The sequence below is a fragment of the Osmerus mordax genome, chromosome 6, assembly GCF_038355195.1.
Source record: "Osmerus mordax isolate fOsmMor3 chromosome 6, fOsmMor3.pri, whole genome shotgun sequence".
Lineage (NCBI taxonomy): Eukaryota > Metazoa > Chordata > Actinopteri > Osmeriformes > Osmeridae > Osmerus > Osmerus mordax.
Genome location: NC_090055.1, coordinates 6952625 through 6978524, shown reverse-complemented (window position 1 = coordinate 6978524; position 25900 = coordinate 6952625). Strand labels below are relative to the sequence as shown.

Sequence of the window (25900 nt, the reverse complement as noted above, 5' to 3'; positions counted from 1 at the left end):
GTTCAGACTTTTGCTGTAGATCAGGCTTTTATTAGAGAAAGCATGTCTTCATTCAGGAACAAATCTGATACATAAAATCGAATAAACAAATCGGAGTTCACTTTTGATTAAGGTCATGCTAATAGGTGAGTTAATAGGCTGACACATAAATCACCGTCGTCTCAAGATAACCTCATCATTGTGGTCGAGTGTTAAAGGTGGTCCAGTCAGCCAGCTCCCTCACAGACCTGACCCAGGTCCCCAGAGTGTGTGCTGCTGTGTGGGCATGTCAGCCTGCAGTTTGGCCTCAGCCCTCCTGACTGGCCCCTGCTATCTACCCCCTTCCACCCGCATGACTCCCAATTCTATCCCCCTGGCCTGGACCCCTTGGGTCACTGTGAAGCCAGTAAGTGACCCAAGAGAGCCATTTGTGTGTACTATGCATGTGCACGGCACACACACTCACACACACCTGAAGAGCTCTGGCTGTGTGCATGATAAGACCCCGGCAGTCAGTCTGCCAGTCAGACGTTTGGCCGAAAACCCCAGGGGACTGTGAGGAAATGTCGACGGCATGTTCTGGAGGTGAAGAGGTGGATGGAAGTGGAGGCCCGTCCACACTCATTAAGGCTGGTTCCTGCTTCCTCTGGCTGTACCACAGGGCCTGTCTAGAGGAAACAGAGCCATATACAAAGGCTCATGAAGAAATACAACCAATATAAGCAAAAACAATACACTTGGGCTACTGTATATGGCCTACAACCATTTGTAAGACTGAAAAAAACAGTTTCAAAATCTAGAACCATTTTCTGGTTTCATGGTTAAGGTTGCAGATCTCTCTACTGGTCAGTTAGAACCCTTTAGGGTCCAGAATAGCACACTAAGGAACTGAATTAACCATTTAGGGTTAAGCTGCATGCTATGGAACTGAAAGGGCTTCCATCTGGAACCTTTTAATAGGAATTTTATTCTAGATTCATCAATGGTTCATCAATGGCATCAATGTGGAATACATATTTGTACTCCAACTGGATCCAATACTTCAGAGCTTCAATATAGAGGGAGGTACCCTGACTCTGTGCTGACTTTACACTACTGTACGCTTGAACAATCAAAGGCATGACTAATTATTCATCTGAGACCAGAAGGGTAAAAGGCCCTATGACAGAATAACTTGTGACTACTAAAATAATGTGTGGGGTCTGCCCCAGCCTCATCATGATCATGAAGAAAATAAAATATCTCTGGTGACCAATTGCAACACTATTCATTAAAAAAGCTGCTTCAACATTTAAACGGCCACTGTGTTTTAAGTAGGGGACTTACATGTCTAATGGTGGATGCGGTACCAAGATGTTCCATAACAGAAGGAAAGCATTCTGGATCTTGCCCTTGTGTGGACACCTTTAGCTGCAACACAAGAGTTTTGTGAACATGAATTTTGTGAATACTGAAAACCCCCCTCTGGGTGCATTACAGGGGTGAGTTGGAAGAGCACTGCTACTAGTGTAAGGGTGAACTCTGTTGGGTTATGAAACACTCTTGTCAGTATCATTAGGAAGTGGAGCCATACATTACGTTTCCTTACCATCCCTTCTCTCTCTCTCTCTCTCTCTCTCTCTCTCTCTCTCTCTCTCTCTCTCTCTCTCTCTATCTCTCTCCCCTCTCCTTCTCTCCTCGTCTCCCTCTTCGTCTCTCTCTCCCTCAACTGCCGCACTTCCTCACTCCCCGGTCTTCTCTTTTCCCTTTTCACCCCTCCCTCCCTCCGTCCGTCCCTCCCTCCATCCCTCCCCCCCTCCATCCCTCCCCCCCTCCCTCCCTCCGTCCGTCCGTCCCTCCCTCCGTCCGTTCGTCCCTCCCTCCCTCCCTCCCTCCCTCCCTCCCTCCCTCCTCCCCCTCTTCCTCAGACACCTCCTCGGCGGCCCGTCTCCCTGGTGGCTGCGGCTCAAAGTACCAGGCAAGAGGAGCACCGTGCCACCAACACAAAGACGATCCCCGGCATCTGACTCCATTGTTTTTTCTCCCTTTGCCACTTTTCCTCCCCTCATTTCCGCGGCGTATCCCCCCACGCTCCGTCGGCCTGCTTTTCAGTCGTCTGCGGAGCTAGAGGGAGATCAAAACTCCAACCAGTGATGTGTGACTAACGGTGGGACACACAATACGCCGGCACGACGCTTTGATCATAATTCCATTTAACAGTGAAAATGTACAAGGCGAAGAAAGGAAGGGGGGGGGGGGGGGAATAGGAGGCAGAGCAGGGGGGGGGGAACGATTGTGCTTGTTACTGTGTCTTCATGCTCCATCAATCTCCAGTCGGTTGGGTAATGGTAAGAAAATGCAAGGCACGTAGTATACACAATTAAGGATCAGTTATTCAAAATAAGCCTCGCAGCCAAGCCGAATTCTTTTCAATTTTTTTTTCAAGAGACGAGTTCTGACTATAATACATTTAAATCAGCAGTGTACTTGACAGCTTACGCCCATACCCAAAACCCGTCTCTGTTTTTACACCCTTGTTCAGTGTTAAGGATCTCTGTATTTTTTTTTAGAGATGTTTTTTTTCTGCGTGATCCAACAAAAACGTAAGATCCTGATGTTTGGTAATACATCGGACAAGACCTCAGGTTTGTCTGGCTGAAAACAAAGACACATCACAGGAATACTGGGCTAAAAGCTGGTTTTCACACAGCATTGGTTGAACCAGAGGGGTGTGGGGTGAAAGTCTACTTTGTTCAAACGACTCTTCCAAAATATTCACGTGTCACCTTTACACCCCGAGGAACAGAAAAATGGAATCAGCTCTGCAGTTTGATTTGCTATATACACCCATGTTGGAAATACACCATAGATGTTTTACTGCTACGCTCATTGTCCCAGTTTAAGCATATCTTAAACTTATTTTTCCGTGACAAGTTGTAGAGAAGGTTATATTGCGCGTTCTGACAGAGCTGTCAGTGGAGCTCACAGCAGGCGGTCCTTTATAACAAGGAGAAGAAAGTTAGAGCTTTTGTCACTAAGAAGCAGCAAGGTGAGAAGTCCTCCAAGGAATTCCTGATAGGCACTTCATAGTTTCTAAGCCTTGAAACGTGCACACACACACACACACACACACACACACACACTCACATACAGAGAACTAGGGAGCTGCAGTAAGATAACATATACTGTAGTAGTCAGAGGACCCAGTTGGTTAGAGCAAATATTATTGAGACTCGCTGAGGAACAGTTCACTCCAATACACCTCCAGATTTCAAAAACACACTGGCGCGTAGACTGGGGGAGTGTGTGTAATGACAGTTGCAGGATTTATTTCCTATGGTGTGTGAAGCACCGTGGCATTCCTCAGACTACCCTGGGAGAAGCCCCTGTTGACAGAGGACTCCACAGCCGGAACCGACATGTTCATTTTGTTTCTTTTCTTTTTTACAACCGAATTGTACTGTACATTGAGACATAGTACTACCACCTTACTCAGCGTACACACCATTTAGTCATGTGATGTTGCTCGACACAAATGCTTATATTTGTATATGACATTCTGAACCCTGGCTGAGTCCAGACAGGGCAATTCTCTCCACCAGGGACGAGCCATAGTAACCAGCCATGGTGGATTCCATGATACACAACTCATCTCCACACAGGTCCCTGGATTCCCTGGCTGGGTGACAGTGGCCGAGGTCAATCCATCAAGTTGCTGAGGTGTTCTTCAGTGACAGGGGCTGCCAAGGGCGACACTGTTAGCCGCTCTGGACAGAGTCTGGAGGCTGAATGGTGAGATAACTGGTCTCAGTACTGTGATTCTTCTGTCACTGTAAACTAGTCTTCCAGAAACAGATTATCCCCAGTCCTAGTCTAGACATACAATATGTGTCCACGGAGACTCTCTGGTTTCCTATTGCATGGCTCCCTGGTTAAGTTAGGCTCACACGTTTGGTGCAAACAATGGTGTGAGAAAGTGTTATCGTATTTTCACCCAAAAAAGTTTGGGACTGGACTGTTTAGTGACTGGGCTTTTTCAAAGAACACAAGGCTGTTTAAGTGTGAATTCAAGGAAGTGATATTTCCTTTTTGCTGGTCAACATCTTTGTGACAGTTCGACATTGTTCAATGTCAGCCTAACAATAACGGACATTTCATTTTACTACGACTTCAAACAATGTATTTAATGCTCCAACTGTCCTACCTGTTTGATTAATTTCTTACACCAACTGTGTATGATGCTATTTAGGGAAGCTGTTTTTAATGGGATGGTTGAAACCACATAGCTTTTTGGAGAATGGTAATAAGGTTAATTAACGTTGATAATTATGGCACACATTTTTAGCATCCAGGAATCCATGAACTTATTTTCAAACCTGGAGCTTTGCTAGGTTGCTGCCCGAGGGGGTTCTTACTTATTGGAGCACAAATTAGTGGTAGAGAAAGGCAAATTAAATAAGAAATGGCCATGAGTATTCAAATTAGGGCCACACATACACACTCAAAAAGAGAATGGTTGGATGAGTATAGCTCGAGGTCACTCATTATGCATTTTTAATGTAGTATTTTCCTACGAGGCATGAGCCCACGTACAGGAATTACAACAAAGACTACATTAGGAGCAAATGTGTACAACACAGCTGAGGGACATGATGATTTAGCAACCTCAATATACAAACGTAAATTGATTAAATCTTTAAAAGAATACTTTAGAAAAATTGTGGTTGAAGGTGGATAAAACAAATAGTTGGATGAATTCTAGCCTGCAGACTATTTAGCAAACGAGAAATACACATTATAATGATTGTTACGAATTAAACAAAAGGCAAACAGACTATTTTAGTCAAACTCATGTCATAAGGTCTTGAACGTTTAATTCAATGTTTCTTTTTGGTCCTTATACAGTGGTCAACAACTAAAACAGACATTTACTTTTCCATGACAGATTTATGAGGCAAATGGAATGCATGGTACCATTTCTGTAGTACTATGTGTGTGTGTGTGTGTGTGTGTTCATGTGTCTACACATACTTCTGTAGGGCTTTGTGTGTATGTTTATACTTCCCTATGGTTGTGTGTGCGTGTTTGTGCGTCTACGCTGTACAGATGTCTGTATGGTTCTGCATGTGTATGTTCAGTCTCATGACCTGGAACCATGTGCGGCAAAGCCAAAGTGAAGGAGAGGAACAGTAGGCTCTGGCCACCTGCAGCAGGTTACAGGAAAAACGTTTAGATCGCTCGCAGGAGACAAGGCCTGTGAGCTTCACCTCAGAGCCCACATCCTACAGTACAGCCCACGTATACTGCACCTTGTGTCTGCCTGCCTGCCTGCCTCTCTGTATGTCTGCCTGCCTGTCTGTCTGCCGTCCTGCCTGCCTGCCTGCCTGCCTGTCTCTCTGCCTCTCTGTATGTCTGCCTGCCTGCCTGCCTGCCTGCCTGTCTGTCTACCGTCCTGCCTGCCTGCCTGCCTGCCTGTCTCTCTGTCTTTCTGTTTGTCTGCCTCCCCCTTTGTTTGCATCTACTTCATTTTCCTCCTCCAAGCCGATGTGCACCCCCCCCCCCCCACCCCCCTGTTCCAACAACAACGCTCACGTCACAGGAAGCAGCCACACACAGCTGCACTGAATAAACTGCAACAACAACCACTGACACTTCCTCCCTGCCACTGCAACTCTCAAACGTACCCTGAACACATCGTTTACACATTCCTCCCACTGCCACTGCAGCTCTCAAACGTACCCTGAACACATCGTTTACACATTCCTCCTCGGCTGTCAGTTGGCTGTCTCATAAAACCATGCACACAACTCAAGACAGTTGATTCCATTAACGGTAATCCACCCTCATCACAATCATACAACACTTTGTATGTTGTAGCCTGCAAGTGGGTGTGTTCCAACATTCAAGAGCCTTGAATTAGCATCCCCATTTTATAAATCATTACTATTATGCCATTAAATACAAAACTCTAATTTAGGTGGCTTCGCGTAGTTTGCTGTAAAATAATTTATTTCAGCCTCAAATATAAGTTGTTGTCTTGTGGAACGTTTACAAATCTGAGCCAAAACTTGTCTAACTCTCTGATCCTGGCTGCTATAACCCCCAGGACTGGTGTGGTGTCTGTGTTGGTGAGGCAAGGATTAATGAGTCATGTTCTGTGTGTGTGTGTGTGTGTGTGCGCGTGTGTGTGTGTGTGTGTGTGTGTGTGTGTGTGTGAGAGGGGGTGGGGTCAGTCTACCCCTGTCTGCATGTCTGCTCCAGATCTGCTGTGACAGATCCCCCTGTAACCCACGGTGACAGCAGATGTTCTACAGTACACACACACACAAACACACCCACACACATTGGCTAGCCCACACGTAGGCTGGAGAACACACACAGGCGTTGGTGAGCCCACACATGTTCACACAGCTGAGCCTGGAGAACACACACAGACACACACAGACACACACAGTGCATCCTGCAGGGGCACTACAAGACCGAGAATGAGAGTCCCATTCATGAGGAATGACTGGCATATCAACTCAGAAACCCTCTCTTTACAATGTAGCTACACAGTGCACTGCACATCCATCGAAGGGAATCCAATTGAGCAGCTCCTCCTGTTTGCTGGTATCACTCCCCATGTTCTGGTCTCACTCACTGTGTGTTGGTATCACTCTGCTCAGGGCAGGATTGAATCTGCTCCTACTCTGCTGTACTCAAAGGTCACTCTATCAGTTTCAAATCAAATTCAAATGCTTTATTAGCATTTGACAAAAACAAGGTCCCATTCCCCTACGATATCTGGTTTTCTGATTGAAAACCAACGCATCCAGTGTGCAAGCCTTCCACGATCTATAGTAGGTCTTTCTGTTGAATCTCGGTCAGACCTCCTGTCTCAGAGATAAATCTACCTCAGGACAGAATGTGTGATAGATATCAGTTTGTCTTTTTAATGGACAGATGTTTGTCAGCGCAGTGACACATGTCAGTAAGCATTCACCCTGTGAGTTATCGACCAATAGGAAGCAGGTACAATAAGGCTCACGTAAAAAATAAAGTATTCAAGACTCTGGTTGAAACGTAACACAGTCGCTTCTTGAACCTACACATTAATGGTCTACGCAGAAAACACACAGAGGATTGATACATGAAGGTTACTAAATTGAGTTGAGGAACGCCTTTGTAGAAGCAATTTAAATGTTGTAAAAATGTCGACTGTCCGGTAAGGTTGTCTAGTCATACCAGTATATATGGTGCAGTTTTGTATCTGACTAAATGAGCTGAGGTTTGTTGTTTTACATCTGTTACGTGTTCTGTGCAGATTGCAATGTGCTAAAAATGGGACCCATGTTTCCTAATGGCTAACAGAAGAAAACTGCCTTGTAAAAATGCTAACACACATACACACACCCACACACACACACACACACACACACATATACACACACACTGACCATCCTCACTCAAACCCTCACCCTACTTCCTTCCTTTGGTACCTCAGAGGCCTACTCCCTCAACAAACTCAGAGGCCCCCCCAAACCTCCGCTCCCCACTAAAACACACACACACACACACACAAAGAACACACTTCCAGACACGACTAAGCTGGCCTGCTACACGGTGAAAGATAAAAGGCTCAAAAACTGGATTGAAATCCTATGAGCTAGCAATCCCTGACAAGTCCTGGGCTCCAGGCTGCTTTTTTTCTGGGTTGGAACCTGATTAAAAGTAATCTGGAGAAGGGGAATAACCTGGACTTGAAAAGCCATTTTCTAAGTTCTTAACATAGCACTATATACAGTAGTGGGAGCTCTGTACAATAGCCCCATTGTTTATGAGTGGAAAAAAGTATTCTCTCTCAGTTCACTTGCTCTCCACTCAGGGTCAATGAGTATCCTGTCGGAGTCAAGATAATGATTCAGCTGCTCATTCCTTATAATACATAGCCGCAGAGTTGATTCTATGTATTTTAAAATATGTCCTCAACTGAGAGGAATTACCCTTGTAATTTCTGTCATGTAAGTGGGCCTCTTCAGGACTGGCCATTCTCCAGTCCTAGTTGAGGGCTGTTCCCTGAGGGCTGCCATGTTTAGTTTCAATGTGTCCTTTTATCTTCTTTTCCTTCCTCTGCATGGATGTCAAGATGTCTTAGACTAGTGTGTGATTCATGCTGTGTGTTTGTGTGCATGTGTGTGTGTGTGAGCAGGTGTCTATAGGGGACCATCAGGATCCTGACAGTACACAGTAGAGCTATGTACGAACTAGTACACCTCCCTGACTCTGAGTTTCCCTCAACTTCCCACGCCAGCACCCCCAACCTCCCCCCCCCCCCCCCCCCCACCACCACCACCCACCCCCACCAGCCCTTTGGGCCCGAGTTACATTACAGCCATTTCTCTCTCCTTGGCAGCAGACAGGCCTTGACATATGTCCACAAGGCCTGGCTCTCTCCAGAGAGGAGTTGGCTCGCCATGAAACGCACTCTCAAAGTTCGACATCCATAGGAGGACAGAGAGGGAGACTAAACCGGTTCCATTATTATTAGTGCTACAGTAGACCTCAAAAAAAAGATCTCATAAAGTTTGCGATAAAGGTGGAATTATTTTCCTTTTTTTATGAAATGAAAGGAAAGATAGAGTGAAGACAAACGAAGCCAGTGGATAAATGTTTTCCTTTCAACGTCTCCCGGGCTAAGCCTTCAGATTTATGGGAGTGCTCCACAGGGAGTCCTCCGACAGGCGGCAGGATACAGCGACCTAAACCCTGAACTCCACCGTTACAGAGAGAAAAAACGGAGAGAAAAACCAGGGCCTGTTTTAAAGCTCACGGTTGCCATCTTGCATAGAGAAGGTATTGTGCTGGAGCTCTGTGTGCTGCGATGGAAAGGACACATCGTGACGTCTCCAAACAGCCCCCCCGGCGTCAAAGACGATGTCGCAGGAAGCCGGTGCCGTTCAAAGGGTTCAGCGTCGGGGTCGTTTGTGACGGCCGTAAAGTTACGCTGTTCTGGAAGGCTTCGAAACAGACGTAAGAAACCGACTCAACCAAGCGGGAGTCAAAGATCTTTCATAATAAAGGTCCTGCATATGTTTTCCATTAATGAGACAGAACACAGGAGAGGCTGTGATTCTGTAGGGCGACCGGACCGTATTCATGAGAGCGGGGGACCTGGGGTCAGAAAATACCAGAGGGACTCCTCAATACCACTACTCATGCAGTCCGGTCATGCTAGGCATAGCAGACCATGCTACTGGGGCCACATTGTAAGAACAGGTCAAAGCGAAAGGGTTTTGTTTTGGTTTGGTGATAGCGGACAAACGTCAGGCCGTCCGTGCCTCCTTCCATCCCTTTAGCATACTGGCAGTGGGCGTAGCGAATGCAAATGGTTGAAAACAGTAGACAGCTTTGTCACACGCTCTATGTTGACACTATTATGCACGAGTAGTGCGCGGGTTGGACAGAACGATGCAGCCTAAGTAGGTTGGGGCTGTGTTCGTTGTAACCGAAGCATTGTCCACACACACCCAACTCAGCTGTAGTCACCGACGTTCGCGTCGAGCTCTTTTCATTCCAACTGACAGCGGAATGTTCTGTCAGATGTTGGAATGGTAATATGGAGCCAGGGGAGCCAGCGGGGGGTCCGGGGCCGGCGCTGGACCCAGGGAGGGCTTCTCTGAGCCAGGCCTAGGCCGGGCTTGGTGCTGGGGGTGCTGGGGCTGCTCCAGATGGTACCCTCTGATCATTTATTGATGACAGAGAACAGAGAGCTGCTCCCAGCTGCTGCTGCCTTCACCCTCACCAGGCCACACACAGTACAGGACACACACACACACAGGACACACACACACAGGGCAGGGCACACATCCACAGGGTACCAAACACACACACACACACACAGTACAGGACGCACACAGACATACACACACTCTTTCTTTTTGCACACTCATTTCCCTCACTCTCTTCTATTGCCATGTCTAAATCTGCCTCTCCTGCTTAACCCCCCCCCCTACCCTTAGTTTCTTTCTCTCTTTCACACCCTCCTCCCTCACTCCCTCTCGGAGAGCCTGTGGTGCCGACTGTTGTGTCACTGAGTTTGTCACACAGGAAGGGAAGGCTCCAGATGACTGGCTGGGAGACTGGAGAACGCTTCAGTACACACAGACACAGGCACGCATCGACACACACACCGACACATAACACACGCAAAGGGACACAGATACACACTAACACACACATCGCACAAACACAGACAGACACCACTCACACAGGCACAATCTGCACACACGGACACACACCACACACGCAGACACACACGGATGCAGCAACACACACACACACACACACACAAACAGACCCTTACCATTGTTTTTCCTCTCTGCTACAGCTACGTAGGTCGACATTCCTCTGCTCCTGCATCTGAAAGACAAAAACACATCTTCATTAGTTAGAAGTAGCTCCGAATGAATTATTTAACTGCGAGACTCAAATTGGAAAGACAGAAAAGGTTCTATTCTATCCAGGTTCTGCTGCTGAAGGAGCTCCATAAAACCATGCCCTTCCTGAGAGCATTATAAATAGCCTGAACACAGCCCTTTGAAGTCACACATGGGACACTTATGTGATATACGGCGTGCTCTCCACTCCCCCTCAAAGGTGCAATTAATGCTAACATGCATTGTTACACACCACCGGCTCTACGGTCACAACTTCTCCTTTTCCCACGTGAGTGAGAGGGAGGGAGGGAGGAAGAGAGGAGAAGGAGAAAAAAAGTCTGGTCAGAGTCAGTCTTCCACTGACCTGGGCAACCTGAAAGATTCCATAAAAAAGACCATTTGAAGAGCTAACTGTTAAGCGACGGGGTGAGTATGAGGTTGTGTAGGTTGCCAGATGTGGTGCTATGTGATATAACCCCTCCTGTGGGACCCTCTCTGGAATGTACAGTCGCCTCCCCACGTACAGTCTAGCTTTTGGCTTCAACCTCTGATGCTACCAAATGACTCTCTCTTAGCACACACACACACACACACACACACTCACACACACCTCTCTGTGAACCTTAGTGACCTCTTGAGGGGATTAAACCCACAGCAGGGGACGGCCTTTCCAGTCGTCCTCAACCCCTCCGCCCCTCCGCCCCTCCACCCCTCCACCCCTCTGACTGCCCCTGCAGATGTTTCCAGTCCTAAAACCCCTGAACATGAAGCCAAGACGGCTCGCTGGCTGCGTGACGAGGGGACGGATGGACAAGTCTATATCCTCAGACAGATCAAGGTTAAACTTCCTCAGTGAGTCTCCGTTTACAAAGTTACAACACAATAGTTAGGCACAGTCCCGAAGCTGGATGAGAAGGGTGTATAGTAAAAAAAAAAAATACAAGCAAAAGGCTACACTTCACATAACATTTACATGAACTTTTTGGAACTACATTGCAATGCCTGGGGGGAAAAAAACACATTACAGGTCACTTTAATAAATAATAATACGTTGATCTAGCGGACACATTCATCCATAGTGACATATTGTACAAGCAAGATATGTACCTGTGACCTCTTGATTTGCAATCAAGAGCTCTAACCACTAATCCATACCATACCCTGTTTAGCAATGTGACCGAGGTAAATCTTGAGCTGAGGTGTCAGCCAGTTAACTGTGCTCTTCTTCTCCGTTTACTGCTGTACTGTTAATATCTGTCAGGACCCCAAACAATCATTTGAGTTGTTGTGAGACAACAGTCATCTTTTCTTCAGAGTGTGTAACCAGAGGGGCTGAGGTAGAAAGCCCATCAGGATCACACATGAAACAGTCCTTCTATTGAGTAGAGAAGCGCTCCTGAGGCACACTGTTTTGCTGAATGGCATCTTGTGGATCCTGAGCAGATGTTGTAATGTGACAGAGCGAGATTGGCCCCAGGCTTTAATGTCCGGCTGGCTGTAAGTGTGCACGTTAACACCTGGCGGATGCCTGCCTAGTTTAAAAGGACATTTTATAAACGCACCAACTCAATAAGGGCACTTCAAAAACACACTCTTTGGCTCATGTTGAACCTCCCTCCCTCCACTCCACCCTCTCCCTCATTTATTTGAGCTCTCTCCCTTTCTCCCCCCCCTTAACCTCCCCTTCTCTCTCTGTCTTTCTCTCTGTCTATTTCTCTCTCCATCCCTCGCCCTTTCGCTTTCTCTCTCTTTGTCTTTCTCTCTCTCTCTCTCTCTCTCTCTCTCTCTCTCTCTCTCTCTCTCTCTCTCTCTCTCTCTCTCTCTCTCTCTCTCAGTCTCACTGTAAGAGAGTTTGTAGCTGAGGTCAAAGTGTCCTGGGGAGAAAAGCTCCAGGTGTTTGGAACCTGTGTGGAGTTAGAAAAACAGCGGGGTGCATAATGGTTGTTCATCAAAGACAGACAGACCAGACACATCTGATACTGTTGTTCAGAAGACCCCACATCTACCGGCAGAGCCATCTGGAAGAGACTGAAACATGCTGGAACAAAATAAGACATCAGAATACTCTAATTCAGTACCAAGTACCGATGAAAATGAGAGAGAGAGAGAAACAAAAAGAGAGAGAGATAGAGAGAGGGAGAGGGGGGGGAGAGACAGGAGAAAAAGAGAGAAAAAAACAGAAAGAGAGAGAGGGTAGAGGCGCTGGAAGAGGGGCAGATGGCCCTATATGTGCAGATGAATGGGAGGGTCCTCTCTTTCTCTCACACACAGACACACACAAACACACACACAAAACCCTCCGGAGTGTTTGTGCTAGAGCCCTGACACAAGAAGAGAGGCTCAGTCCTGTAGATTTACACAGCAGGCCGGTGGCTGCTGTACTGACAGACAAACGACACACACACACACACGCCTAGGCAGGTGTTCCAGTCAGGATTATGTCTTTTCTTTTACCGCTGAGAAACAACACAGCAGCATTGATGTGTTTCTCTCTCATCAGTTAGTTTCTAATCTGTTGCTCATGTCTTCATCAGACATGGAGGTCTGGTCTGTCGACACAGTTTTCCAGGTTGGTATAAAAACCTGTTCCCCACCCTTACAGGGCCAGATGTTCTGTTGGAGTTCTGTTAAACGGGCCTACAGCACAGCTGGCAGAGTTTCCCCGTTTAGTCATTTTCTTAGTTTGATTAACTTTACTACAGCACGCGCGTTGCTCACAGAAACCGCCGGGCTCGTTCAGTCCTTAAAGGTTTACACGTGAATCATGGATAGGGTCATTGGGTGTTATGGGGTTCAGTGATATTCATGATCAAGTAGCTAAACATTTTACGAGAGGAGTTACAGTTTGGTTGAAGCATTAGATTCAGCTGTGGATATTTAAGTTCAATAAAACACCCATGAGTTAATGAGACCATAAAAACAGGTAGGGAAATCACTGAACCCCAGGAAGTTCCGACTGAGCATAACAGTATGATATCACGACTCCTCAATAAAGAGTTTACCCTTTACGTCTTCTAGGCTTCACGTGCCAATTTACAGAGTTGGGGCACAACAACTGGTCCAACAATATACAGCCCCCAAGATTGAGGCACAATCCACCCCCCCAAAAAATGAATTTCCTACCATGATATAAAGGAAAGGGAATTAGAATCGATGGTGGTTTATTTTCAGATGTTTGAATAAAACTGGTATCTACAGTACACAGTTGTATTTGACTAGTATCCATTTTTTATCCTATTGAACGTGTCTAAAATCCACAGTCTATTTCCTAATCTGTCAATAGGGAGTGCTGTTTCCCACGAATTGGCTTCTATGCTGGAACACAGAGGTAACAGTTGCTTCTCCCTGGGCCTCCAAGATACTGGATGGTTTAGCTCCACCAATAACCACAGTCGGTTTGGATCCTCTGTTGTGTTCCCTCTTAATTCTCTGTGAGTGAGTCCATTAACTCAGAGAAAGTCGATTGTTTACACACACGGTTTTGACTCCTTGTACTGTAGCGTCTAAATGCAGTCAAATGTCTGTTTCACTGATGGGGTGATTGTTCTGCTGATGTGCACTGATAGAACAATGACCCATTCTGAAGTTGTCAGAGCTGCTTCAGAACTAGGAAAGGTCATCCCTTTCTTTGAAAACCAGAACTAACGACAACACCAGCAACACTCATGTTTATGCATCATTTTCTTTCCTGGCGTAAACACTTTTTCATCAAGCTCTTTGAAGGACACTGCCTTCAAGGTACAGCTGCCTTCAAGGCACCCTTTTTCCCTTTAATTCTATTCCCACTACATACCTCCCCCCCAAAAATTCGGGGCTTCACATCCTCATTGTTCAAAGCCCTGTGGAGAGCAGAAGATAAAGTCTATGCTGGAGTTGGTGGGCTGCAACAGGGAGTCTGAACACAAATCCTACAAAGAACCTGAGTCTGGCTGGGTTCCTGCGCTCAGCTGTGCTGGGAACAGTATCAAAGAGAAAGCTGCCTGCAAGGCAGATCAGCCTGAAGCCTAAATTGATTTACCCCCCCCCAAAAAAGAGAGAAAACAATTGATTTTAGTGTAGAAAAAGATGATGTAGCTCTGCCGTACAGAACAAATATCTTGTTCAAACTTGGGCTGTTCTTGAATCATATTTTTAAAGAGCATTAAGGACTTAAGGATTATAAACTCCCCATCCTGATTTTGTATGATGGACTAAGCTTCTGGCAACAATTCTACAAACTAATTAGACAACTTCAGTCTAACTTCAACAGATAATATAGACAGAGTGATTATAAAAATTCCCCCCAATGATTCCAGAGTTTTTTGGTACAGTAAAGCTTGTGAGAACAGACAGGGTTGTGTTGGTGTAGCCCCGTGGCCCAGTGCGAAGGGAGCAAGGTCAGGGAGTCTCCTGCTTCCTAGTTATTCTGCTGCAGCTGGTAGTTTTCCTGCTAGCTTATGCTCCAGAGATTCAACCAGACCCTGCTACAAAGCCAAGAGCCAACAGCTAAGATGGATTCACCTGCTCTCTTCCTCGCTAGCCCCCGAACAAAATGGTAGATGAGACCCAGAGAGGGGTCAGGGGTCAACTTTGAAAAACAAGGATAAAGTGTCAAAGGTCGCCTTACCCCACAAGCCTCCAGCAACTCAAATGTTAATAGTGTCTGGGATTGTGCAGCTGGCCAGCTTCCTGGTCATGGCTGGCTATTGTTTAGAGTGTCTCTGGGGTCGCCCAGTGGGAGAGGTGAGAGATGACCCTGTTTGGTTTGCTGATGCTGAGGATTCTCTTATGGAGCTCCTGTGCGCTAGCTACCTCCAGGATCCCAGCGACACTCTGTTTCATATGGAGTGTGTGTCTGTGTGGGTGTGTGTGTGTGTGTGTGTGTATGTAATACGTGCCCATGTCCCTTATTTTACCTCCGTCGAGACAGAGGACCATTCCAGAATCATGCCGCCACTCAGGCAATGAAGCAAGAGCAGGAGGAGAAAACCTTTGCTTGACATTTGTCTGTGTGCCCTATTTGTGTCACACAGAAACTGCCTGGAAATTTGGTTATGAACATAAAAAATATATAAATTAAATTCCACCGAACAACAAAAGAAATACAACAGCAATAGACCGGCAAAAGGACGATTGTGAAACTTTTCAGATTGCTTTTTAGAGGGTATTGAGACTACATTTCAAATTCACAGTAGCACTCTTGAAACACAATTTGATTTACAAAGCTCTAGGCTTGATAGGCTCAACTAATGACATAAAAATGTAGATTAGAGATTTCACTCACACACAAAAACATCCCTCATTTCAGAGACAGCTGTATACCGCGATATTTTCACTGTTAAATCAAACTGATTTCTGACTATTGTGAGGGCACATTAGCATAACAAGAAAAAGTCCAAAATGAGGCAGTTACCAGTTCAAACCATAAATTGCAGAGCGAACGGTCCTCAGACTGTGTGATAATTCGCATCAATATTCATGACGGTTAAGGTCGGGTTAGAATGTGAGACAACTTCTCCAAGCTCACGATTTTTTACAATCAGAGTTGCATCCATTGATCACACATATGCAGACCCACATAGAGACCAACACATATTCAGTACAAGCACTAATATAATCACAGAACTACACACAGAAACACGCTCACATAGCACAACATACACACAGAGCCACCTATCACAAGACGGAAACCCAACCCTTCCCTTTGCTTAGTTACAATCCTAACCGCAACAATTCACCTAACAACCCTTTAACTGTCCATGCCATACTTTAATCATGGCTTTTCTCTGCTGTTCTGCATGAGAATAGCATGAACGTTTACATCATCGCAATTAACGGGAGGCTATGTATGCTAGACGGCATGGCTCCTGCTGGCCTGTGACTGCAGGTCCGCCCATGACGTTCTCCATGTGTTCCCTGCCAGGCGCTAATCTAAACCACTCTGTGGCCGGGGGAACACACCAGAACGTTCCACCGCTCTGCTGTGATTGGACGTATATACAGAGCGCTTCTCGGCTAAAGAGGGTAACATGGGTGGGTGTAGGTAGCCCAGATCCGTAGCCATGTAAAAACTGGGGGTGTCATAAGACTTATTAAAGCCTTCAGTTCAACAACAACAGGTTGGCCTGCATGCCAGCTTGGATGTCTACCTGGCTGGGTGGATGACTGGCTGGCTGCTCCACTGCCCACCTGCTTTTATGAGTCGTTCTATGAGTACATGCCTGCTTGGCAGCTTGCTGGATCTCTTGAATGCCTGCTTGCCATTTCGGCTGGGTGGTTGAGAGGAGACGGGAAGGAGTGTGGGCCCCTCCGGGCTGCCCTGAGTGGATCTCCCAGGGGTTTGGAGGGACTTGGTCATCATGCACCATCATCAATCAGGCATGACTGTCTCTGAGACTCTCTGCGCTCCTCAGGGAGCCACCGCACGGGTCATCAATTGTCACTTACCTGACAAGACAAGAGACACATTCTAAACACGGACGCAACGAGGAGTTCGGGGATACTCCGAGGGTGTACATTTACCAGGGTGCATTGTGGGGATTCCTCACGTTAACAAGCTGAGTGCTGGTGGCTGATAAGGAATAATAGGATGAGGGAGAGAAAACAAAGGTAAGACAGCAGGGAGAGCTGAGGTTGATAACCAGGCTATAATGAGCCTCTCAATGTCACAAGGTTAATATTGTTCTGCTGTGACATTTCGCATGCTACAGATTTAGCAAGGGGGTTAAGCTGGAGAATACGAATGAGGTCTGATCTGGGCTCCTGTTGCCATTTCTGGCTAATATTTCTAAATTAAACATAAATAAAAGATGTAACCCAAAACAGAACCTTCATCTCAATCAAAAAGGGAGAGAGAAGAAAATATACATTAGTCATTCTGGCCGAGTAGCTCCATGATCCTGTTTCGCCCCACAAATGTAATTAAGTGTGAGCCTTTAAGGATAAAGTAAGCTTGTTAATAAGTTCTGGAAGTAATGAAAAAAAGCACATTTTATTGCTTTAGAAATGATATTGAATCTAATAACCAACACCAATCACATGGACTTCTGTCATTTCGGCACACATTTGCCGATTCAGAAATCTAATAATTTCAGTGTTTTTTCACCTGAGGAGTATAGAGTACCTAAAGGCTGTGGACTGTGGCCAGACTGACTTTCTGCTCAGATCACTAGCTAGATCTGAGAGATCCTCATGTAATTCATTGCTTCATTAACCAGATTGATTGCCTGAGACTAATTGATGTCTTTCGAAATGTTAGTGAAAAAAAAATCTTTGGGATCTTGAAGAGAACCACTGATTAGTCAGGAAAGTGCAGCGGTCTCATTCCTGGGAATCAATGACATCGGTTCTAACTAGGGACAGACTGGAAATGGTTCTAAATGGACTGACAGATTCTAACTACAGATAGATAGGTTCAAACTCTACAGATAGGTTTTTGGCTTGTGTTCAACCGCATTTTAACCTCAGGCCCATGCCTTGCCTAGCACAGTTTCAAAACAAATTTCATGAAGTGTGTATTGGTCTTCAGAACCAGTTCACCAAATGACTCTCAAATCTCTATCACCAATACAGACACTTACATCTCTGTCCTTCATCAGCCCTGAGCCCTGAACCCTGGCCCCCTGCCACTAGAAAACTCCTGTCTCATCTACACCTCCTTTGAAACTTTACCTCTCTTCAAATAGAAAAGAGAACAAGCTCCGTGTATCTGGCAATCTTTTCCCCCTGTCCCGGTGTAGAGAGTGAAGTATCCCACAGAGCTGGAGTCCATGGATCATGGTAATTGCTAGCACTACCTCCTGGCTAGAGATATGAGCTCATTATTTTTTGGACTCCAAATCTGTCCCCCTCTCCCCCGCTCTCCTCCTCTCCTTTTTTCTTCCCCCCTTTCTCTCACTGCCTCTCCTCTTTCTCTCTCACTCTCCGTCCAGACCATTTAGAAAAAGTTCCCCCACAACAGAAATCCCAACACACCCTAGTAATCAGCTCATATTTCTGAGCTGGCGGGATGCTTGTTGTAGGGAGTTCTTGTTAGGGGAAGTGAGTGAGTGTGCTGATACCAGCTCTGCCTGATGACTAAGTCAGTTGTATTGTTTAATAATAATAGGTTGCCTGTGGGTGTAGAGGAGATCAATATCTGTTGTGAAAATATAATTGATATACAGAATGAATCATGACGTTGGGAAGAATACAGGACCCAGACACCTGTTATGTTGTTACCGATACAAAGATGAGAGACAAACAAGCTTTATATCTCAGCGATGACTAAATCTCCAAACAATGAAGGAGGAAGAGATGCGGATGTTGCTCACGTGTTTGTCAGGGGACAAGGTTAACATGTGCAGCCTAAGCGAATATATTGTTTACTACAACATAAGTGATGTCCAATTGTTTCATTTACGAGTATTTCAAAAAAGCATCAGTCCTCTTGACACCTTAAGTACAACACCGGGAGAGATGGAACCCCATTCTGCATGCATTCCACCCCATCATCATTTACCATTAGGCCAAGAGGAAATACTGACAGTCATGTGGTGGAGAAATGTTAACAGCTGACAGTACTGAGCATTTACTAGAGAGTTGCTTGTCAAACCCAGCCTGGGCACCGGGGGTGGGCATGGAAGGAGATGGGCACAGCTGGGTTTGCTTGCTGCCCACATTCTCACATCAACTATTCCCTCAGGGGCTTGAGCCACATGCAGACTGGCATGACTAGCAAAGCTGGCATGATAGGTTAAGCCACCAGCCAATACAGCCAGTGGGCATGGAAGGGATGGGCAAGTAGGGTGTGGAAGAGATATCCAAATACAATCACAGGAAAAATATAGAGTGTGTATGCAAAGGGAACAACTCTGCTTCTATTTTGGCTTACTGTGATGGGGCCATATGAGAACTGAGTGAACGGGGGTGTGGGTTTGATTATACACGGCCTCAGAGGAGTTTATGGCTCCCTCTTCCTCTCCCCCCCCCCCTATCCCCCCATCCCCCCTCCCTCTCTCTCTCTCCCTCTATATGTCTTTCTCTCTCTCTGTCTCTCTAAGAGGACACGTTCCCACACCCTTGGGCCAGACATTTGGGGCTAGCAACAGCTAGATTTATATAATAATATCCATCCCTCTACCCACCCATCCATCCATTCATCCATCCATCCATCTATCCCTCTAAGAATCCATTCATCATCTATCAATCTATCAATCCATTCTTCTATAAATCCATCCATCCATCTGTCTATCCATTGATTTATTCACACATTTATCTACCCATCCATCTAACAATTTTCCTATCAATCCATCTTCCTCTGTCTTCTCTCCAGGCCAGACTGCTGTTTCCCAGAGCCCAGCTGTCCTGCATACCCACAGACGGGGGCCTTGGCTCAGGGTGTCTTTCATGTGCAAGGCAGGAAACTGACTGTTGGAAAAAAGGAGGGAGCGAGTGTGTCTGTGAAACAGATAGAGGGTGATATACAGTAGAGAGAGTGAGAGACAGCAGAGGGGAAAGAGAGGAAGAAAGGGTGAGTGTTTGTGTGCGAATGTGCATGTGTGTGTCTCTCAATCTCAGCCACCGAACCCTCCAAACGTCTCAACATGGAGACTCAGACGCGAAACCCTCTTTTCGACCTCCACCTCCTACACGGACCGTCGTGTCACCTGACACGACTGCAGTTTCGACAATCCTGTCTACAACAATAACGACTCCCCGCCTTTATTTACAGTATCTGCGCTGCTATTAATTACAGGGATCTGGGACTGAGCTGGGTTTGAAATTGAACCAGGTAATTACAGTGCTTCTGTGGTCATCATGCCATTCCTCAGGAGTCTCACTCTGTCTGTGTCCAGGGAATCACGAGAAGCTTTAAAACTCTTAATCACTTCACACCTTGGTGGCAGTCACACAGATAATTTACTCAAATCCCGGTACGGTGTACCACCTCACGGTCTCAGGAGGACACACGCCGCGAAATATGCTACTAGGTCCTGCAACGTGAACACGGAAAGGATGGTGGCTGTGTTAGCACAGGCTCCTCCAGCGGGAAACAGGTGGTGTGGTTATTGCTGATGTGGAAAATCCTTTCTGTTCAAATGGCGGAGAGAGGTGGAGGTAGAGAGGGGACGGGTAGAATGAGCTTCAGTCAGACAAACATATCTATGTTATCTCTCTTCCCTCCCTCTCGGTGTCCCCCCCCCCCCCCCCCCCCCCCGTCTCTCTACCCCTTCGTCCACTGTGATCTCTGTGGAACAACATGATCGTGTGGAAATACAGGCGAGCTCTGGAGGACCCAGGACAGGACAGGAGCCGTTTCCCAGGTTTGCAGCTGCGAGGATGAGAGCATGGGAAAAGAGAGGGAGGAGAAGAGATGGGGGGGGGGAGTACAGAGGGAGGCGACGAGGAGAGGATTCAAACGGAGAGAGAGCGGAGGGAAAAAAAAGTGTGGGAAACTGGATCTAGCAGCCTGGGTAGGTGCCACAAAAGTTGGACATGAAACTCGGTTTCCCATGATTCTCGCGTCCAGAAAGTCGGTGCAAGAAGCCTGGAAGGCGACGAATGAAAGTAAATCAATTTGATTATAAATGAGGGTTCCAATAAAGTTTGATTATAATTGAAGGGCTTCAAGCAGACTGGCGTAGGGAGAGACCATGTGAGACAACTGCTCCTCTGCCTCTGGGGTTGCAACGAGACACCCGCAGTGTGTGTGGAGCGGTGGGAAAATCCTGCCAACTCATATCCTACTCCGCCACAAAAACGAAACCCTAACAAACGATTTGCGTCTCTCATTTGCCTGTGAATGCCCGCAAGGTTCCCTTCCTTTCCTGTGTTCCCCTCACCTCCCAGACACCCTCCCTCATCCAGCAGCATCGAAATCACGACCAGAAGGGGAGTCGTCTGAGGGAGAGAGATGCCGCTGAAGAAGGCGTCCTCTGAGCGAGCTGGGGGAGGCTGAGTTTCGGGAGAGCTGCATCTTCAGCGAGGAGGTGGCAGTCGGGGGATGGTCACATGATGCGGCAGCCAGCAAATGGGTAGGCAGGATTTGAGGTTCACCGGAAAGTTTACTGGGTCAGCAGTGCACAGCTGGCGGAGGCAGCCAGCACGGAGGTTTGGGCTCGCTCGAGCGGGGAGTACCAGTCACTGTAAGCTGCTCCAGCCAGACAGACTGCCTGTGTCTGCCCGCCTCGCTGTATATCTGCCTGCGTGGGAGAGGGAGAGGGAGAGAGGGAAGAGGAGGGTAGAGAGGAGAGAGAAGGAGGACAGACCGAGAGACAGCTAAAGGGTGAAAGAGAACAGACATCTAATGCCGAAGGCAGAGGCAGATGAGGTGAAGAGTTGGAGAGAGATGAGCCTAAATGAGCCAGAGAGGAAAAGGATGAGGAGTCAAAAGAGAGAAAGGAAAATCGGAGAGTATGTGATACAGCTAAAGTGTGCGAGAGAAAGAGAAGCAGAAAGCAGACATAGGAAGATAGGAAGAGTAAGATAGTGAGGTGGTGTATAAAATAGGAAATTGAGATAAATTGAGGGAGGAAGATATGAGCGGAACTGATGGGCTGTCCATTGATAACCAGCAAGCTCTCACATTTCAGACCTGTAGCTGTTTAAAGCATGCACCCCAATATATCTTATTCTCCCAGTGTGTGCATGTGTCTGTATTTCCCTCGTGATTCTCATGATTGGCTGCACTGTAATTTCCGTATAATTTGGTCATGCTGTTCCAAAAGCCATTCGTTCTTTAGTATCATTTTGGCCAAACAGTGCACATTCAGTTTACATATTCTCCATTTTCTCTTTCCATCAGATATCATTCGATTCAATCACAGACAATATTGGACTCCCGGTCTTTCAACACAATGCCAGTGTGATTTCCATCTAAGCAATATGGAACCTCAATTCACTTGCAAATATGTCCATATAAGACCGCATTATGCTTCTGTTGTATACTCGAAACATTTATAATATAGAGAAGATGTTTACAGTGCTGGCCGACCCAACCTGCAGTAATGTGATTTCTGTTTTGTATCATTGGAGGGGTCTCCACCATCCCCCCACCCCCCCGCCTCCGGAAGAACGTTCTGCTTTAACAGTCTCTTATTGTGAGACGGGCAGTATCTGGGATAGCATCACAACCCATGCAGTACACACCAAACAACAGTGATTTCATTATGTCTGGTCATTATTTCCTGGCAGTGTGTGTGTGTGGTAGTGTGTGTGTTTAACTGTTCATATACAGGCCAGAAGTCCCCTCAAGAATAGAAAAAACTAAGAAGAATGTTACTTGTGGGGACATTTTTGTGGTCCTTATAAGTTCAAGTGCTGTTTCTAGGGGGTTTTAGGGTTACAATTAGTGTTAAGGTAAGAATCACATCCACTGTTTGGGGTTAGGGAAAACAGCATTGTAATGGAACTGTGTTGGTCATGCAATTGTGTGTGTGTGTGTGTGTGTGTGTATGTGGAAATGTATAGAGCAATGCATTCTTTGTATGTTAAATGTTGTGTATGATTCTTTGTGTTAAATATTAGATTTAACCACATCACAAGACACAGAGCTCTCCATACAAAATCTGACAGCAAATACAACCTAACCCACATGGATGTTTGAAGGGAAAAATCTTTATTTGGTAATCATATTTTTAGATACAGATGTTTTGCTAAAGACCCTCAGTGTCTTTAATCAATGTCGACTTTTGACCTTCCCTGCATACTGTAATGAAGTATTTATGTTGATCCAGCATTGGAGGTCAACCATTTTGAAATGAGCAGAGGGACAAGATGGCTAGCACATGGATTGTAAATAGAAATCTTCAGCCTTGTAGGCTGCACCAAACCAAGCAAACACACACAGACACCCACACCCTTAATCATTGGGAACCCTTCGTCAGGAGATAGACTGATATATTTAGCTCCACTTGTAGGGCAGTGGAAGCTTTAGAAGTGTTTAGACAGCATGCTGGAGTCCAGACAGAACTGGTTTCTTCTTGCAACCTTCAGTGACCCTCAGAGTTTCCTCAGAGCTGGACACAAATACATGACCTCCCAGTTGGTTAACAGTGAGAACCAACTGACTTCCACCACTGTCTTCTGTCGCACCCTTTTACTATCTGTCTCATACATGGCCTTTAAAGGATGTAGTCTTACGCTCACGTTCAACAATTCTCCATTAGACAAACAGGTCTGGATGAAGACACTGTGGTCTCAGTGCAGGGTGAGGAACCCGCAGCACAGACCTGCCAAACCACCTTTGCTACGTGTGAACCATGTGATCTCTGGAGGCTGAGGTTGGGTGGGGGTGGTTCAAATGTTGCTCCCTTCAGAGAGAGAGAGAGAGAGAGAGAGAGAGAGAGGAGGAGAGAGAGAGAGAGAGAGAGAGAGAGAGGAGAGAGAGAGAGGAGAGAGAGAGAGAGAAGCGAGAGAGAGAGAGAGAGAGAGAGAGAGAGAGAGAGAGAGAGAGAGAGAGAAAGAGAGAGAGAGAGAGAGAGAGAGAGAGAGAGAGAGAGAGAGAGAGAGAGAGGAGAGAGCGAGAGAGAGAGAGAGAGAGAGAGAGAGAGAGAGAGAGAGAGAGAGAGAGGGAAAAGAGAGAGAGAGGGAAAGAGAGAGAGAGAGAGAGGGAAAGAGACGGAGGGGGAAAACCCTTGCGGGAGATAGAGCGTAAAGCATTATGTGGCTCTTCTCTACACTGAGACTCCAGAGCTTTCGTTGTATTGCATCAGCCTCCACAGAGGGGAGAGCCTCATTTAGACTGTTTACATCAACACAGTCCGTTCCGTTGTGAAGCTCAGTCAAGATACCCTTCCTCTGAAGCCTACCTGGAAAATAGACCACTAGTTTGGCCCCAGAGGGTTGGTGGCAAAGGTCAACTGGTGGTGATAGATGCCAAACTATTAAAAATAATAATGAATAAAGCTACACTGTGGTTCATGTTTTGCAACACCAGACATGGAAGAGCTTTCAAAGAACCACACCATGATGATGTATCCGTGTTTAATGATGCTATCTCATGCCACATTACAGACTGCTCTGAGGCTAATGCAATTATGACACGTAATTACCTGCAACATAGCAGCTCTACGGAAGAAAACTAACTCATTTAGTGCAAAGCGACAGGTGAGTCTCAGCTTACCCTGTGCCGTAACCTTGTAACCGGGGTAAACAATTAGACAATTAGCTGTTAGACGAGTACTAAGGCAAAGTGCTTGTGATTATGACATGACTTGTAACGGCAGGTTAGGATTCTGCTAGGTTAGCGTAGCAGTTCTGGCAGTAGGGTAGAAGCTGTTGGTGGTTTGAACCACCCCTTTATCGGAGAGTAGCCTTGCCAACATGCCCCCCACCAGAACCCAATGATTCATTCTGGTCTACAGTTGGATATTTCAGATCTATTGGTTGTTCTTTCTGGTCTGCTTCTGGCCTGCTGGTACATACTTCTGGTTTGCTGCCTGCTAGATACTTCGGGTCTACTGCTAGATACTTCTGGTGTGCTGCTAGATACCTTTGGTGTATTGGTAGATACTTCTGGTATGTTGTAGCTACTTCAGCCTGAGAGGAGGACAGGAGTTCAGAGTGTGTCTGGGAGCCTGAGTGTGTGCCAGTCTTTCACAGTACCACCACATCGAAAAATAACAAGTTTCCCTTCAGCCGAGAAACATCAAAACCTCTTGCTGTTGAGCGGAGGTGATTCCAGCAGCTGTAAATGTTTCATCATCTTCCACCTTCCTGAATAAATAAGAAAGGGGGAAAAAAAGTAACCCTCCATTCACAGACTCCTATAGATGTTTCTATACCACACACACTCTTCCCCTCTCTTCTCACCTCCCCCTGTCAGGCTCTGTTCGGCTGGGGGAAATCTCACCACTTTTCATCGCTACCGGGAAAAAACGAGGTGTGTAAGCATGCAGGAGCTCCAGTGTAACTCCCCAAAGCATCGAACACGACATGGGGCCTATCCTTTCTATACTGTGAACCTCTTTCCAACGACATCAACTTACACAGGATGGAGTTCTACTCTACTTCTACTACTGTTCTGGTTTAGCATTAGCTACAGTATATACTATTAGGCTGCTGGTCACAAAACGGGACCGTATCCTGTAGGTTCAGTATCCTGTATGGTCTCAGTGAGACTTCAACGTATGACCTCGGTCCTAAAAATACCCCATGCTCTCAGTAACTTCAGCCATCAGTCATTTCTGTTCACAGCCTCCAGCCCAAGGGGTGCTAAGGTACGCGGCATCAAACACAACACAATGTACAAGGCATGCAGCCAAGGCATCCTCAGTTGGATGGATCTCTCAGAACCCCTCAGTTTCAGGCTGAATCCTAACTGTATCAATGCAAACTATGAAGAGAAAAACCTTGAATGCATTCAAATCAGTCGGAGAGTCTTGTCGCGTCTTCCCAGTAGAGGTTCCTCTGTTTTCACGTGACTCTGTAATCTCCCTCTCCAGGACTCAGGTGCAGAGCGACAGTTAGGCGTCTGGTCTCCAGACTAGCCTGGGCAGGTCCCTCGACCACGGATCTCACTTCCTGCACACTTCCTGTGAGCTGATGACTGTTGCTCGGCTCTG

At 46.4% G+C, this 25900-nt stretch overlaps 1 long non-coding RNA gene across 1 annotated transcript; it reads right to left on the bottom strand.

The window, feature by feature from the left end:
- LOC136944829 (uncharacterized) lies at window positions 1-25900 on the bottom strand. Its single transcript, XR_010876795.1, has 4 exons — window positions 25688-25900; window positions 10304-10359; window positions 1306-1389; window positions 1-647 (listed from the first exon to the last, which is right to left on the bottom strand). It is a non-coding gene; the product is annotated as an uncharacterized lncRNA (long non-coding RNA).